This window comes from Calypte anna, chromosome 1 (assembly GCF_003957555.1).
Source record: "Calypte anna isolate BGI_N300 chromosome 1, bCalAnn1_v1.p, whole genome shotgun sequence".
Classification (NCBI taxonomy): domain Eukaryota; kingdom Metazoa; phylum Chordata; class Aves; order Apodiformes; family Trochilidae; genus Calypte; species Calypte anna.
The window spans coordinates 115,562,539-115,570,273 of record NC_044244.1 but is presented as its reverse complement, the minus strand read 5'-3'; the positions used below and the strand labels follow the sequence as shown (position 1 = coordinate 115,570,273).

At 42.9% G+C, this 7,735-nt stretch overlaps 1 pseudogene; it reads left to right on the top strand.

Annotated features, from left to right (window-relative positions):
• The first annotated feature begins 1,468 nt into the window (after positions 1 to 1,468).
• Positions 1,469 to 1,610, top strand: LOC115600493 (annotated as a pseudogene).
• The last annotated feature ends 6,125 nt before the right edge of the window (positions 1,611 to 7,735 follow it).

The window sequence follows — 7,735 nt, the reverse complement described above, 5'->3', positions numbered from 1 at the left end:
GAAAAATTTTCATCCCGAATTTTCAAGAAAGAGTAACTACAGCAAGGATCTACCTATATTAACAGAACAATATACTGGGTTAGTGCAGTGGTGTTTTGGAAGCAGAAGAGACACAGAGTGGCTCCTGTGAGAAACTGCTGCGAACTCCCCTGGTGCCAATCCTGACCCCACCTCTGCACAACTCAACGCAGATAGGGGAAGCTGGATGTGCCTCTGGAGTAACATAGTCAAGAAAACCGAAACAAAACCGAAAAAATATTTAAAAAGAGACCTGCGGAGCAGGGGAGAGGATGAAGAAAGGGAGCATTGCCAGAGCAAAGACACCAGGATCAGTGCAGAGGGAGGAGGAAAGGTGCCCGAGCAGAGGTTTCCCCGCAGCCCGTGGTGAGATGGCAGCTGTGCCCCTGCAGCCCATGAGGAGCGCGGTGGGGCAGTCCCTGGAGGACCACGGGGGGGAAGACGTGCATTTGAAGTGTCACGCGTGGGAAGACATAGAGCCACAGCCCATACAGGCTCACGGGGAGGGTCAGCTGTGTCTATGCAGCCGTGTAGGAGTCCGTGTGAGAGAGAGGAGGTGACTGCTCCCGCAGCAGCCGTGACTCTGTGTGCAGCCCAGGCGGGAGCAGTCTGTGCCTGAGGGACTGCACCTGTGGGAGGGACTCATGTCCCAGGGGTTCCTGAAGGACTCTCCCGGGAGAGGGACCCCGCCTTGGAGCGGGGGAAGAGAGAATGTGAGGAGTCCTCCCCCTGAGGAGGAAGGAGCGGCAGAAACAGCGTGTGGAGAACTGACCCTAAACCCCCCCTGCCCCTCCCTGTGCCCTAAGGGGGAGGCAGCAGGGAAGGGATCCGGGAACGGGGAGAAGGGGGGGGGGAGGGAAGGTGTTCAGGTCTGTTCGTGTTTTCTCCTTCTCCTTGTAGATTAGTTTCTTTTTCCTTCTCAAGTTGAACCTGTCTGGTTTTCACCCGTTACCCTAACAGGGGAATGGAAACCTCCCTGTCCTTGTCTGGATGAAGGAGCCTTTGGGTGGGTTTTCTCCTCCTTGTCCCACAGTGGGGGTGAGGGGTGAGTAAGCAGAGGCCCGATTGGTACCAACTAAACTGTGACATGAGCAAATGTAAGAACTTTCTTATTAGTTCCTTAGACACAAAGAAAATTCACTCTCCTACAGGAAAAGACCATCACACCAGCCAACACAGCTTAAGTGATAAGGAAACACCAGCTGCACCGCTGAGAGGATGCATGGTCCACACTCCTGGATTACTCTCTGCTGAAAAATCTCGTTACAACTAAAGAAGGGGAGGGGAAAGCAAAGAGATGGGATTTGCAGTTGTGTCAATAACTTCATAATTTAACATGAGTTCCATTTAACTGGAACCTAGACAAGAGATGGATTTGTTTTGCTAAGGCCACCGCACAGCCATCTGAATGTAAAGATTTTTTACCACCTCTGACTTGTTTTTGGTATAAATAATTACCAAGCAGGCGATTTTCTCAAGGTGAGGCTCATGTCCTGCACTCCAGGTGTGCTGACCCCTGCAATTTCCCCAAATGTAAGAAACTGGACTGCATAATTTGTGGGCTTTTTTGTTTGCTTCTTTGTTTTTTATATTTTTTGTCTAGAGGGACCTTGACAGGCTTGAGACATGGGCCCATGCCAGCCTCATGAAGCTCAGCAAGCCAAGGGCAAGGTCCTGCACCTGGGTCAGGGCAAGTGCAAACATAGGTTGGGTAGAGAACGAATAGAGAATAGCCCCGAGGAGAACTTTGGGATGCTGGTTGAAGAGAAGCTCAGTGTGAGCTGGCAATATGCACTTGCAGCCCAGAAAGCCAACTCTCATGAGAACACACCTGGAGTACTGTGTCCAGTTCTGGAGCTCTCAGCACAGAAAGGATGTGGAGCTCTTGGGATGAGTCCAGAGGTGGGCCACAAAGATGATCAAAGGGCTGCAGCACCTCACCTATGAGGACAGGCTGAGAGATTTGGGATTGTTCAGCTTGGAGAAAAGAAGGCTCCCGGGAGACTGTGGGCTTTCAGTACCTGATTGGGGTCTACAGAACAGATGGGGAGGGACTTTTTACCAGGGCATGTAGTGATAGGACAAGATATAATGGTTTAAATTGGGAGAAGGTAGATTTAGGTTAGACATTAGGAAGAAATTCTTTAGTTTGAGGGTGGTGAGACACTGGAGCAGGTTGTGTAGGTAAGATATGGATGCCCCCCTCTTGGAAGTGTTCAAGGCCGGATTGGATTGGGCTTTGAACAACATGGTTTAGTGGGAGGTGTCCCTGCTCATGCTGAGGGCTTGAAACTAGATGATCTTTACAGTGCCTTCCAACCAAATCCATTGTGTGATCCTGTGATAAATCAGTGACCTAGTACTGAATGGCTCTGCTTTATGTTAACAAATCTTTGAAACATGCTGTTGCCTCACACCTGCAATTCCTTTCAGTTAGTGGCAATTCTTCACAGTCAGCATTTGCATTCACAGTGGCACTTATTTATGATAACTATAGTGTGTCAGAAGATTGAAGATTTTCTACCTGAAGATGCCTAGAGAGGTAGCAGCAGAGTTATTTTTACCTAAGAGAAATTAAAAAAATGCATTAGTTAAAAAAACACAACAATCTAAACAAGAAATCATTTGCTAATAAGGAAAAAAACCACATGCTCCATAACTGCACATACCTTTTGAATTAAAAACAGCAAGACTGTTCACTGCTATTTCCTAGGCAAGAATTGTATAAACAGATATAAATCCCACTGAACTCTTGTGAATTAGCCTTTAAATTTAGATTAAACATTCATATAATCCATAGAATAAGTCATGCAGGAGTAGAACTGGAGTGCAAAACCTGAAGTAATTCATAAGATGTTCTTTGTACTTCATAAGGTGCAGCTGGCAGAATCGTGTACCACCGTAGCAACTTAAAGAGAAAAGGAAGGGTTTTTGCTTCCACCCAGTCTCTTTTGAATATACTTGCTGCAGAAAGTGGGACTTGTTATCCTGTCCTGGCTTGAGCCAGTATAGAGTTAATTTTCTGTCTTGTAACTATGCTTTCAGCTAAGTCTCTTGTAAGTATCTGCACTTGCTGAAATTAACAGCAAGTTTCTCAGTCAGTGTCTGCTTCTAGGACTGATAATATTCAATGTTTATAGTTACATTTAGGGAATGGTCTGCAGAACCAAGGACACTGATCGGTTCTGAGAAACATCTTGTACTCTGGAAAGAGAAAAGAAGTAAAGAGGTCAGACCTGCAAACTTCCTTTAGGGAGGAGTAGGCAAGATGAATGACCAAATTGACCAGAGTATTCCATCCCATGTGCGTCACATTCGATATAAATTTGAGGGTTCATGAGGGTCAAGCCCTTTCCTCTTTGCCTGCACCCTTTGCCCTTTCCTTTGGCTTTCTTTGCCTGTTCCTGTTTGCTTTGGCATCCTGGGAGGATTCCTTCCATTCGTCTGCCTGTGGGCCTGATCCATGTCCTCCTGAATCCCTGTGTTCCTGCCTTCAGCTCCCGACTGCTGCTGATCCAGGATTCCAGCCTGGATTTTCCCAGTGCTGCCCTGCAGCCTCGGTGGTGACGTGAGAGTTACTGGGGGAAAGGGGAGAGGAAAGTGGTATTGTTTTTCTGTATATTTGTATATATTTATTAATTCTTCCTTTTTGTCATTTCTGTTTCATTAGAGCTGTGTAGTTTAGTTTCCAACCCATAAGTCTCTCTCCCTTATTCTCTCTCCTTTCTTTATCAGGGAGGGGAGGGGTATTAATAGAGCATCTGTCATTCACTTAATTGCTGGCCCAGCATTAAACTGCAACATAAACATATAGCACTGACATTTAAAAAGTAAAGATAATTATAAATAAGGTGAGCAACCCCAGCAAGCAAATGGGAATACTTATAAATTCTTGGTCTTTTTCTTTCATTAAATATGTGTTAGGCAATTTGATGAGTCAGCACAAACAGAAATTATCACCAGAGATATTCACCCAGAGATAACACCATCCAATTTCTGTTTGGTTAGGGGATTTCACTCACAGTAGCAAGCACTTCTCCTGTTTAATTAAAAGAAATATTCATATAAAGAGCATGAAGTTCTGGCATATGAATTTAAAGATAATAGCCTAAGAAAGCAGTTAAGATTAAGAGTGGATTGTAATTCTAAGAGAAATTATATGCAACCCTTACACTTTGGAAAGTTCAATAGCTGTATGGATATAATAAACTTTGAATTGAAGGTACTAGATCTCAGCTAATATAAGCAGTTCAGACCAATCGATAAGATGGCAACTGTACATGTATAAGGAGCCTACATTTATTTATACTGGAGTTGTTGCCAAAGTGTTCAGCTACATCTTTAGTTATATGATTACTTCCACCACAAAACAGCATGCAGTGTTTTGTTATATCCACACTAGCTGGATAAATCTGGCCAGTGCTAAAAGCAAATATGGTTTTACTCTGAAATGGCTCAGTATATTTTCCTGCCTGTGGCAGGAGGGAGTTGGAACTAGATGATCTTTAAGGTCTCTTCCAACCCAAACCATTCTATGACTTGCTCCATCAATATTCATCCATATTTTGTCACTTTGGTACCAGTTTCTCAGATGTCACTAAAATTAAGGTTTCAAGATTTAATTTCTTGTTTGCTTTTAAACATACCAAGATCAAGAAGGTGACTGGGAATAGCCAGATGGAGTTAACAAGATTGAATTGTGCTTGACCAATGTGACTGCCTTCTACCAGTCATTTACCTGTTGTGATGACTGTTACCATGGATGATAGGAGAGTTGTGGATGTTGTTTATCTTAGTAAAGTCTTTGATGTGTTTTCCCAGAGCAGCCTTAAAGCCAAATTAGGGAAATATAGATGAGAAAGACAGTAAATAGGGTGGACAGCCTGGCTCAAAGGTTCATGCCTGGGCTCAGTAGTACAAAGTCCATACATTGTCCAGCAGCTAGTGGCATGTCTTAGGGACAAGTTCTGAAACCAACAATGTTTAGTGATTCTCAGCAAGTCTGTGAATCACACCAAACAACAGTACTGGCAACAGTAAAAGCCTGGAGGGCAGGGGTTAAATTCAGAAGGACCTCAATAGCCTGGAGAATCTCACCAAGTTCAATAAAATCAAAAGCAAAGCCCTGCACCTGGAATGGGAGAGTTCACTGCACTCACTTACAGGATAGGCAATGTCAAGTAGCTTTGCTGAAGAAGACTTTTGGGTTCTGGTGGACAGATTGTGAGCCATCAATGAGTCTTGAATGCCAACAGCATCCTGGACTAGTGGAAGTGCAACCAGCAGGTCCAGAAGCACCTCTGCTTGATGCTTGTGAGACCACATCTAGAGTACTGTGCAGTTCTATGTTCTCCCATACAAGAAAGAAATTGATAGCCTATGGGAGCAAGTCTAGCAAAGAACAACCAGAGTAGTCCAGGGGCTAAAGCACTTGGCATATGGGGACAAACTGAGAGAGTCTTTTTTTTAAGACCAGAGAGAATACAGGTCAAGGGATATAGAGCTGTTTAATGGCAGGATGCAGAGAAGACAAACTCTTCTCAGAGATGAGCATTGTAAAGATGAGAGGCTTTAGGGACAAGTTGGAACACAGGAAATTAAACACAAAGAAAATAGGTGGTCAGACACTGGGACAAGAGTCCAGAGAAGCTGTGGGAACTGTGTCCTTAGAGTTATTCAAATCTCATCTGGACAGTTCTGTGTAGCTGACAATATTTATTGAGGAAGGACTAGACCAGCTGGCCTCCAGAGTACCCTCCAAACTATGTAATGACTTTGATTGTGTGACTCCAGCTGTGCAGATTCAGCAAACATGACAACTGAGGTACCTCTCTACAGATCTCCAATGTGCTTCTGTGTTTCCACCTAAGTGATCTACAGAACTGTTTACTAAAATTCTGGTTGATTTTACCCTTAGAAATGAGCTCTGTCTATCAAAATGATCACTGGATCCTCGCTGGTATCATTATCTGATTATGTCATGTATATCTTATTACAGCTGGTAACTAACCCTACTTAACAGAAAGGTACCAAACCATCATCCCAACAGAAGAATGAGGAAGAGTAATATGAGCAGATTCAGGAATGCTCCCATAATCACAAAAGTAGTTTTGGGGAGATTTGGGAATTCCACATTTAGTCCTTTAAATTTAGAGTAGCCTTGAACTTTAAAGTGTTCTTTCGCCTGTGTTCTGAAGGAAGCAGACATAATTTTACAAAGGTAAAACAACTTCTGAAAAACTCACAGCACTCTCAAATTACCCAAAAATTCGACTGCCTTACCCAGGGTCCAGGGCTAGAAAATGGAAGGTAGAAATAAAAAACCACTGCATAAGTAAAGTGAAAAAAGTGTCAAATGACTCTGCAAACCTGGAAAGTCCCCATACTATGCTTTTATAGAATCAGTTTCTAGACTCTAGCCTCATTCTAAGTATTATATGTTGAATGACCCAGCCAGTCAACGGTGCCATGGACTAAGTGTAATTGTTTTAAAACAGAAGCTATGGGTTTTGATTCTGCCTTTCAGTAGGATGAGCTGGCCCAGCCAAATGCACATACAGCCCCATGAAACAGCCACATCCCTTTCACTATACAAGAAAATGTGAAAAGTGCTTTAATGTATAATACAGTAAAGTTCTAGCTGTTAACTAGCAGTGATAAATGTTTTGAGTGCATTACCTGGAATATATTATCTTCACCCTCTGATTCCCACAATAAATTAAAAATTGAATCAGTTTGAGTTGCATGTATGTGGGGAGCAAGCTCAAAATCAGCAAAGTGTGACTATATTGTAAAGTTAAACGTGTAGGTAGTTCTCATCTTGAAGTTTTATGGGCTTGCAAAGATTGGAGAATATGTCAGAACAGTTAGGAGGGGACTGAGGATCCTATTTGCACTCCTTTTCCAGCAGGCTCACTTCTCAGGCTGAGTTGCTAATAAAGGCAACTCCTAGACCATGGAGAGAACTGCTGAAGCAGAGCAAGGTGTAATGGCCAGCTGCAGCATTAATACCAATTGTGAATTACATATTATTTAGGCCAAGCAGTAATATAGAGAAGGATATTTCCAGGGCTGGCTAAATGGGGAGAGAAAGGAGGACAGTGCTGACTTTAAACATGAGTCTGTATGCTGAAGGAATATTTATCTTCCTCTGAACAACAGGAAAAAAAATACATTTCTTACTAAAATTTATTAACATGAAAAATGCAGATCAAGATCATAATGAGTATCAGGGTGATATATTAAAGAGTAGTGAATTATTTAAAATAAGATGATGTTTTACTAGAAACTCAAGTAAAACAAGACAGAGACAGGGAATGGTGGGAAGTGGAACCAGGCCAAGTACAGAGCTTAGAGCTGTGTTGTCATTTAAATACCAGTAGCATCTATAATCTGTTAGGGTTAGTCATCAGTGTGGGGGCTTGTAATGAGTCCCTTGGCCTTTACAGGGGGACCTGGCCTGTCCAACCCATTCTTGGAGTTAGATCAAACACCATAAACAAGGAAATTAACCTAAGTATACTTCAGTGGTTCACTTTACCCAGGAAACATAAGGCTTCTCTATAGAATATGGTTGTTGCACTATGTAGTATTAGTGAACTTAAGAGACTGCCCATGTACAAAAAGGAATTTGCTCCGGACTTTTATGAAAAAATATTTGCAGCTCTAAGCAAGCAAGATAGCAGAAAAGCTATGGGATAAAGATTTGAAACAGTGC